The sequence below is a fragment of the Odocoileus virginianus genome, chromosome 5, assembly GCF_023699985.2.
Source record: "Odocoileus virginianus isolate 20LAN1187 ecotype Illinois chromosome 5, Ovbor_1.2, whole genome shotgun sequence".
Classification (NCBI taxonomy): Eukaryota; Metazoa; Chordata; class Mammalia; order Artiodactyla; family Cervidae; genus Odocoileus; species Odocoileus virginianus.
Genome location: NC_069678.1, coordinates 39,686,285 through 39,694,528, shown reverse-complemented (window position 1 = coordinate 39,694,528; position 8,244 = coordinate 39,686,285). Strand labels below are relative to the sequence as shown.

The 8,244-nt window shown below is 42.8% G+C and overlaps 1 non-coding gene across 1 annotated transcript; it reads right to left on the bottom strand.

Annotated features, from left to right (window-relative positions):
- Positions 1-6,655: 6,655 nt before the first annotated feature.
- On the bottom strand, positions 6,656-6,805 carry LOC139035346 (small nucleolar RNA SNORA62/SNORA6 family). The gene has a single exon (XR_011488011.1). It is a non-coding gene; the product is annotated as a small nucleolar RNA SNORA62/SNORA6 family (small nucleolar RNA).
- Positions 6,806-8,244: the final 1,439 nt, after the last annotated feature.

The window sequence follows — 8,244 nt, the reverse complement described above, 5'->3', positions numbered from 1 at the left end:
TCATTTTGATACCTGCCATCCTTCCTTTCCCTCTTCGGAGTCCTATAGTAATGTCATTAAAGTCCCCGGAAAATGTCAACTGAAACCAAGGTTTCTGTCGGTTATAACCTATGAAAAATGTATTGGATTTAATATGTTTGGTTTGGGAAATCAGTTTTTGTCCACTATAACCAATTGTCCATAATAACCATGTCTGTTGTAAGTGGCATGCACTGTAATAACCCTCATATAAAGGGTAAAATGAAAGACAAACCATTTCAGATGGTAGCCGGAGCCGTATCAATATAGATCACTGCCTACGTATATCAAATGATTGATGGCCATTTTTAAGGCTTTTTCAATTCCATGCCAGTGCTGTCTAACAGCAGTAAAGCACACAGTATTTGCTGATACCCTTCCTGATAAACCGGCTGGTTGCAAGTGAGAACAGCTTAAGGAGTGAAAAGGCTCTGGGAGCCATCTCTTTCAGATGATCCATTCTCAGTGTCCTAGCGGGAGGACAGTCTCACTGCAGGAGATACAGTAGACTGGACGTAGGCAGCAGATCGGCAGCAGGACCTGTGCCCGGGTCCTGGAAAGGGGGCCATCTCCCCAAAGCTGTCCTCACAGCTGGTAAGGAGGTAAGGAGAGGATGAGATGTGACTTTGAGGGAGAGGACCATTTTGGCTTCCTTTGCCTACGAATGGCAAACATATATGTTTACTGTGCCAAGCATGTTATATTTGTTCATTCACTTAATCCTCAGATAAATCCAATGACATCTGAACTCCCATTAGTCCCATTTTTACAGTTGGGGAAGTGGAGGCACACAGAAGCTAAGTTCCTTGCCCAGGATTGCAGTTAGTGGGCAACTGAGCTAAGAATTAGACCAGGGCCTCTGGATCTGGAGTCTGAGCGTTTTAGTCTCTAGGCTGTTCCGTCTTTTAGGTCACAGAAGTGTATATGAGCTCCCTTTTAGGTCGAACGGTGGCTCAGACGGTAAAGCGTCTGCCTACAGTGCAGGAGACCTGGGTTCGATTCCTGGGTTGGGAAGATCCCCTGGAGAAGGAAATGGCAACCCAATCCAGTACTCTTGCCTGGAAAATTCCATGGACAGAGGAGCCTGGTAGGCTACCGTCCATGGGGTTGCAAAGAGTTGGACACAACTGAGCGTTCACTTTCACCTTCTCTAAGATAGCCAAACTCATAGAAGCAGAGAGTAGTATGGTGGTTATCAGGGGCTGGGGGGTAGGAGACATAAGGAGGTGATGATCTAAGAGTCTAGAGTTTCAGTTATGCAAGATAAATAAGTTCTGGAGACCTACTATACAGCATAGCACCCATAGCTCTCAATACTGCATTGTAGACTGAACTTATTGCTAAGAGGGTAGATTATACGGTAAATGATCTTGCCACCCACAGACAAAATACTAAGAACAACACAATGATGATGACTACTGTTACTACTACTACTAGTGGGGGCAGGAGAAAATTCAGGACATAATGGATTAATCTATGACTTGGATAATGGTGATGGTTTTACAGGTCTTCACTTATCTCCAAACCCACTGAGTTGGTATACATTAAATGTGTACAGACATTTACATGTCAGTCTTACTTTAATAGAGTGTTTTTTTTTTTTTAAGTGTGTGGATATTTAACTGTGATTTCTTGGAGTAAATGTTGAAGTCTCAAGAGGCTGTTTGTTGCTGACATCCATGCCCACAAGGACCTGCTAATACCCTCATCTTGGCGGAGATGCCTTCACTTTTCTTCCAAGCCCTTCCTCAGCACCACAGTGCCAGCTGATAGCCTCACTCTCCCCCCTTAACATGCACCAAATGTAACTATTCAGACCAGGCACACATGTGCTCACACACACATTGCCCCCCCCCACGCATCCTCTCACCCACATGCCCACAGGAACCTGCCCCTCTCCTGCACGATGTACTCACATTTACTGTAAACAATGATTTGCATAATTGCCTTTGAATGTAAGTCTCTCAGAACAGACCATACACTCCTGGAGGCAGAGATCATTTGTCTCATTCATGGCTGCCCCTCCATTATGGCTTGACAATGAGCTTGGCATACAGGAGGGCTCAAGAGTTGTTAAAGAATAAGTAGCATGAGTGAAATTCTGGAAACTTCTGAATTTCAATAATTCAGAAATTCAATTCAAAATTCTGAAATTCAATACTGGAAGGAAAGAAGATATTTTATCTGTCCTTCCTGTCCTTTATCCAGAATGTGAAATGTGATAAATCCTTATCGAAAGGATTAGTTTCCTTAAAATATCCGCGCCTTTGTTAAGGAAATGAAACTTCACAAATGCCAGAACTCACCAACATAAAATAAGTTCGACTTTCAAAAGTATCTGAATTCCAGATACACTTGCACACACATGCATGTTCATGCGCACCCAGCGTGTGCCCTGTTAAACCTACCATGCCCACACAGCTGCTTTCACGTCTTCTGTGAAGCTTCCTTCCTCCTGGGGAGCAGGCATCAAAGGGGTTACCCCCCTGTCTCTGAGGAATCCTCCTGACGTTCACTTGCTTTGGGAACACATGCGGACACTCACAATTTAGCACATGGGCCCTGTCTTTTCAGCTGTCTTTTAATCTTTGATAAATTGAACAAGCGTGGAGAACTTGCCAGTGACAACCAGCTCGGCTAAGACTGCAGGGATGAAAACCATGTCAGTGGAGTCCCTGAAAGTCCTCCAGTGTGCTTGAAGCATATAAAGAGAACCCTTGATCCCGGCTATCAAAGGGTGCAGAAAGATCAAGAAGAATCAAAGCTGATGGTGTGCCAGAAAACACCTGCAACAGAAGGTCATTACTTCCCCTCGTTAAAACAGCCTCAGTTCTGGGGCCTGATCTGAAGCTTAATTGAAATATTTCAAACAGTGGATTATAACGAAGATGAGGCATCCCCTGTCCATTTCATGACCTTTTCTAAGAAAGGCAGATTGGTAATAAGGCAAAAAAACCCTGAGCGATTGCCTGAAGACAGCCAAGCCTCTTAATGATATGAGCTGCGACACCTTTCTTGGCAAAGGGGACCTGCCCAGGGTGCGGAGCCAAGGAAGGCTCCACGAGAGGGCAAGAGGACATGGGCCTTGGCCTCCCAGCCACTCCCCTGGATCTGCTTCTCCATCACCATTTCTGTGACCTTCCCTTTTCTGAACAAGAACAGAAGGATACCAGATGCAGCACTACCTCTGGGATAATAATTGTCCGTTGTTCCAAACGTTATTCTTGCGGTGTAGAGGGTCTATCACCCCATCACGCTCCTTTCGTAATCTTTCTATCTAACTTGTGTCATCACACATGACCCTGTTGATAGTGGAAGATGAGGAAGGTCCTCCAGGTCCGCAGAGGATGGGACAGTAGCAGGAGGGGACGCTGGCAGGAGATAACTCAACTCAGACGTTATCAATTTTTCTGTATCCTGAAAAAAAAATCACAATGCTGCTGCCACTTATGCTTTTCACATGATAATAAATTGCAAGTCACACTTGCCCAGAGATTTAAATGCCGTCTGGCTCTCTTCCCCTTTTTCGGGTGTGATTATCTGCCCTGGCAATGAAGTCCACGTCTGAAGTCCTGTGATTATCTCAACCTCCAGCTGGCGCATTGTGAAAGTCACTGTTTTGGGGATATTGTTGCAGCTGTAGATAGGAAAGCTTTACAAAAGTTTCTAATCCTATATTCATTTCTGCTTTGGACCCACCTGTCCTAACCTGCTGCAGGGTTTCAGTTTCTCAGGTGGTTGCTCAGATGTTTCTCTTTGGGAACGCTCTAAGACCTTGTTCTGCACAGTCTGGTCCACAGCACCAGCACGTGTTAGAAATGCAGAGTCTCAGGCGCCACCCTAGACCTGCTGATCAGATCTGTGGCTTAACCAGATCCCCAGGTGATTCAGATGCAGATTAAGGTTTGAGAAAGATTTTAGGAAGAATGCTTCCCAGGTGGCCCAGTGGTAAAGAATCTGCCTGCCAATGCAGAAGACACAAGAGACCGTTTTGATCCCTTGGTCCAGAATGATCCCTGAGAGAAGGAAATGGCAACCTGCTCCAGTATTCTTGCTTGGAAAATTCCATGGACAGAGAAGCTTGGTGGGCTACTGTCCATGGGGCTGCAAAGAGTTAGACACAACTAAGCATACGGAGACTTTGCTTTAGGAATGAGAAACTTTCTTGGTTGGGTGGGTTTGAGAAATCATGCTGAACATTCCTGGGCACAGAACACCTTTCTAAGATGAGATTTAGTTAACTCAGTGCTGAGCGGGCCCAGAGGGATGCTCTGTTTCTCTCATACAGTTCTAATGAGAAAGGGTTAATAAGTTCTTCAACAGCTGGAGCTATTTTGCAATCAAGGACCAACATAAAAAGACAGCAGGCCAGGCACAAAGGCCAGCCTGCCAGAGCTGTTGGATTAGAGCTCCTGAGAGAGCCTCGGAGAAAGTACTAGTCGCGACTTCTGACTTTATTAAACTTTGTGTGGTGGCAAAGTTTGTTTGAACTTCACTAAATCCTCCAAATAAAAGACTAGCTTCAACCATCTGGTTCTCTAGGATGAAATAATGTAATTCAGGACAGGCAATTATCAATAATTGTTTTAGGACAGTTAAGAATGGAAACTCAGTCCCACCTGCTCTGTTTCCCTCTTGAAAGTATTTTTTCCGCTAAACCTTTTGAGTGGAAAGTTGAACCAGGAAATTTTTTTTATATCTTGCTTTAGGTGTTGATTCTATCTCATTTAATCCTAGTATAACTTTGCCTTGAGAATGCAAAATTTGCTCCCCCTGAACAAATATACAAACTACCTTGTTTCTTTTTTTTCTTTTTAACTTTGCTTTCGTTATTGCCTACATTTATGTTGTCTTTAAATTGGTCCTTCATTCTTTTCTTCCTAACTTTCAGTCCCATGATATTTTGGGGTTCTCTTTGGGGTTCTCCCAAAACATTTTCCTATTTTTCTTTCCTATTAGCCTTCCAAACCAGATATACTGAAAAAGCATTTACTGAAATGTCCAAAAGGACTCTTCTATTGACATATATCCTAATGTCATTTTATATAATTTTGTAAACAAGAAACCCAGTTTTCAATCTGTAGCCCTCACTTCCCCAGACTCCAGGGTTTTGGGGTTATTTTCTCAGGTATGTCCTCTCTGGAGGTTTTCTATGACTATGAGTAAGAACTCATAAGTTGAGCTCTAAGTTCAGAGTTCCTGGGTGATCTCGGGGGAGTCCCGTCATCTTCCAAGTGCCTCATTTTTCTTACCTGAAAAGTGAGGCAAATGCCATCTCCTTATCTTCAGAGAATAAGAGGAGGGCAACAAAGTCTTCGAGCTTGTTCTCTACAGAGACAAGTGCCCTGAACTTAACATGCTTCGTGTAGAATCCACACTACCCTTTGTGACCCATCTCCCGTATCTCATCAACTGGTCTCCTCGCTGAACCAGGCGCCTGAATACCACAGGCCATTTCAGCCCTGTCTCTGAGTGCTCTTCCTTCTGTGGGATAAGCTTTCCTCCTTGCCTGCGCTAGACCTCTTTCAACATTTCCTGTCAACATCCCCTTTTTTGAGCAGCCCTCCCTGATTTCCCCAGGTCAAGTTCACTACCCCTTCCTTGGTAACCCCCATTGTTCACTATACATTTCTTCATCACTGAATCTATCACCTACACTGTATGTTTACCTACACGGTGCATTTTTTTCCCAAAGGTATTCTTCTGCCTTCTCAACTAAACATGAGCTTTTAGAGTCAAATATTGTGACTAATTCATGGCTGTGTTCATAGGACCTGGTTTGGCAGTTTGGCACATGATTATGTGATAAATGAATGCATGGCCTTCTAGACCAGGCTGCATTTGTTTACTATAAAGAGAGTTTTGTATAGGACTCTCTGCTACAAGCAACAGAAACAAACTTGAACCTTGTTATGCAAAAGGAGAGAATTTGTTATGAGTTCCAGGATGTCTCATGGAACCCAAGTGTAGGAATGCAGCCAGACTCTAGGACAAGAATGGAACTAGATACTCTTTTTTTTTTTTTAAAGAAACTATTTTCCATCAACTGACTTTCCATTTTAAGAGTCTGTGAAAAAACAGTTTAAGAGCACTTAGCGATTTTTCCTACCCATTCGGTGGCCTGAGCAGTGCAAGCTGCAGACCAGTCTGCAGCGGCAGGCTGAGCACAACAGTCTGCAGCGAGGAATTCCTGAATAGGTGCAGAAGACACCTGCGACTTCAGACCAGTCCACCACCTCAGGCTGAGCAACAGTGAACTCTGGAGCTGAAGTGGGACATTCATCCTGAAGTTCCTCCTTGGTCACAGCCTTCTCAGCTGTCTCCTGCCCTTCCTTTTCAGTCTGCTCAGGATCTCTGTAGAAGCAGAGATCAGACATGACCTCCCCATGGGGGTGTTCACAGGAGATGGCGCCACACGTGTGCAGGACTTCCCAAATGAGCATCCACCACATCAGACCCACTGAGTGAGCTCCCTTCTTAGGATCTTACAACAGGATACATCAAGTTAGTCTGAAAATAGAAAGACTGAGTAATGCCTGAGAAGAGTAAGAAATACTGGGGAAAAGCGGAAGAAAGCACAGGCTATTTTTTAAATGTCTTCATCTCTCCTTAAAGCTCTCATATGTTAAAATTATACTTTTATAGCAAGTATTACTCTCAAACTCCATTCTTTAGGCCAGAGACCCTTGAGGTGCTAGTGAAAAACTTGCTCCTCATTTAGCACACTACCTATACTTGTGAGTTCATCGGCCAGTGGCTTCAACTCTGAGCTCTAACAATATGCAAATGGAGCTAGAAACTTAAAAAGATTGCTTTATTTCTCATTTCTGCTCCTATGTATTCATTTGCCACCTCCTTCTCCTCCTCTTCCTTCCTCTCTTTTTCTTTCCCTCTTTCTCTCTCCCTCTCCCCAAAACTCCCTATGGGTTTCGTGTTTTCTCAGATCACATGAAGAAACTATGTGTTATACATCCAGGCACCTATAGAGTCTAATAAATATTCTCCTGGTTTCAGCTCCAAATACCCAGTAAGAGAATCTGGTTGACCCAGCTGGAGTCAAATATGCACCTGTGGACTAGTCACCTATAGCCAGAAACAGCAGAAATTCCCAGAAAATAGGGCAAAAGTAGACACCTCTGAATGTGTACATGAAAATGATATAATCAGCTAGCAATTTAAATGCCCAACTGGAGATGAGTTTAAATGATTAAACTACATATGTAAAACACCATATTTGATGACTTTTCAGTCTCATGCCACAATAGATTCTACTAATGTCCCTCTGAAATTAATTTTCATAGACTTTTGGAGTCCTTATAGTTTTTAATGTGGCTCTTCGTGTTGTTCTTTAAGTCCCTGATAATCAACTCCAATATTTCTCTAGAAAAATATGAAGCAATATGCCACTTAAGACATATGTTTCTCAGTTATTTAATATGAAGTGTGGCAACTGTAGGTGTCTGGTATTCTAGAGCTTTTTCAGTTCTGCTCTCATTTAAGATTCATGCAAAACCTTTAATCAAGTCAGGTCACTGGGAGATATTAGTTGTGATGGAAGAAAACGTGGAGGCTTTATTGACACTCTGAATTTCAATGCTTGTTTTTAAAGGGGAAAAACATGTCTTTGTCAACAAATTACATTTCATTTTCTTTCCAAGTCTGTTATTCTGTTGGCTTCCACAAAGTTAAATCTGGGTAAAAGTGGGCTGTCTTTATCCTTGTTCTCTATAGGTTGGGGAACTGAGGATGGATTAACCATTGCAGAAAGGATGTCAAAAAGCCTTCTGAGTCTGGGGCACCAGCTCACAGTGTGTTTGAAACTGGGTTGGACAATCTCCCAACAAGTAAAAATTACAGTTTCAAAAATAGAAGGGCTATCTTGAAAGGTGAGATGGAGCAACTATGGGGAGGTTTTCCTTTGGAACTTTGCCTCCTTGTAGTGTGCCAGAGGAATAAATGAGGATTACATACCTTTGATGTCTGTTCTTTTAGATTACAGTCAGTGAATGCCCATTCTTCTTCAGTGATGGCAACTGGATTTTCTAACAAAGAAATATTATCTTACATGTAGCTTCTCAGTTGTGAAATAATTATTATTGACAACCCACCAGAATTAGGACTGGGAATAGACTATAGACTTACAGTTTAGTCAGTTGATATTGTGAGCCTATAGTAATAATACTATTAACATTAATAATAGCAACAACACATTTCTAATAGTACTTT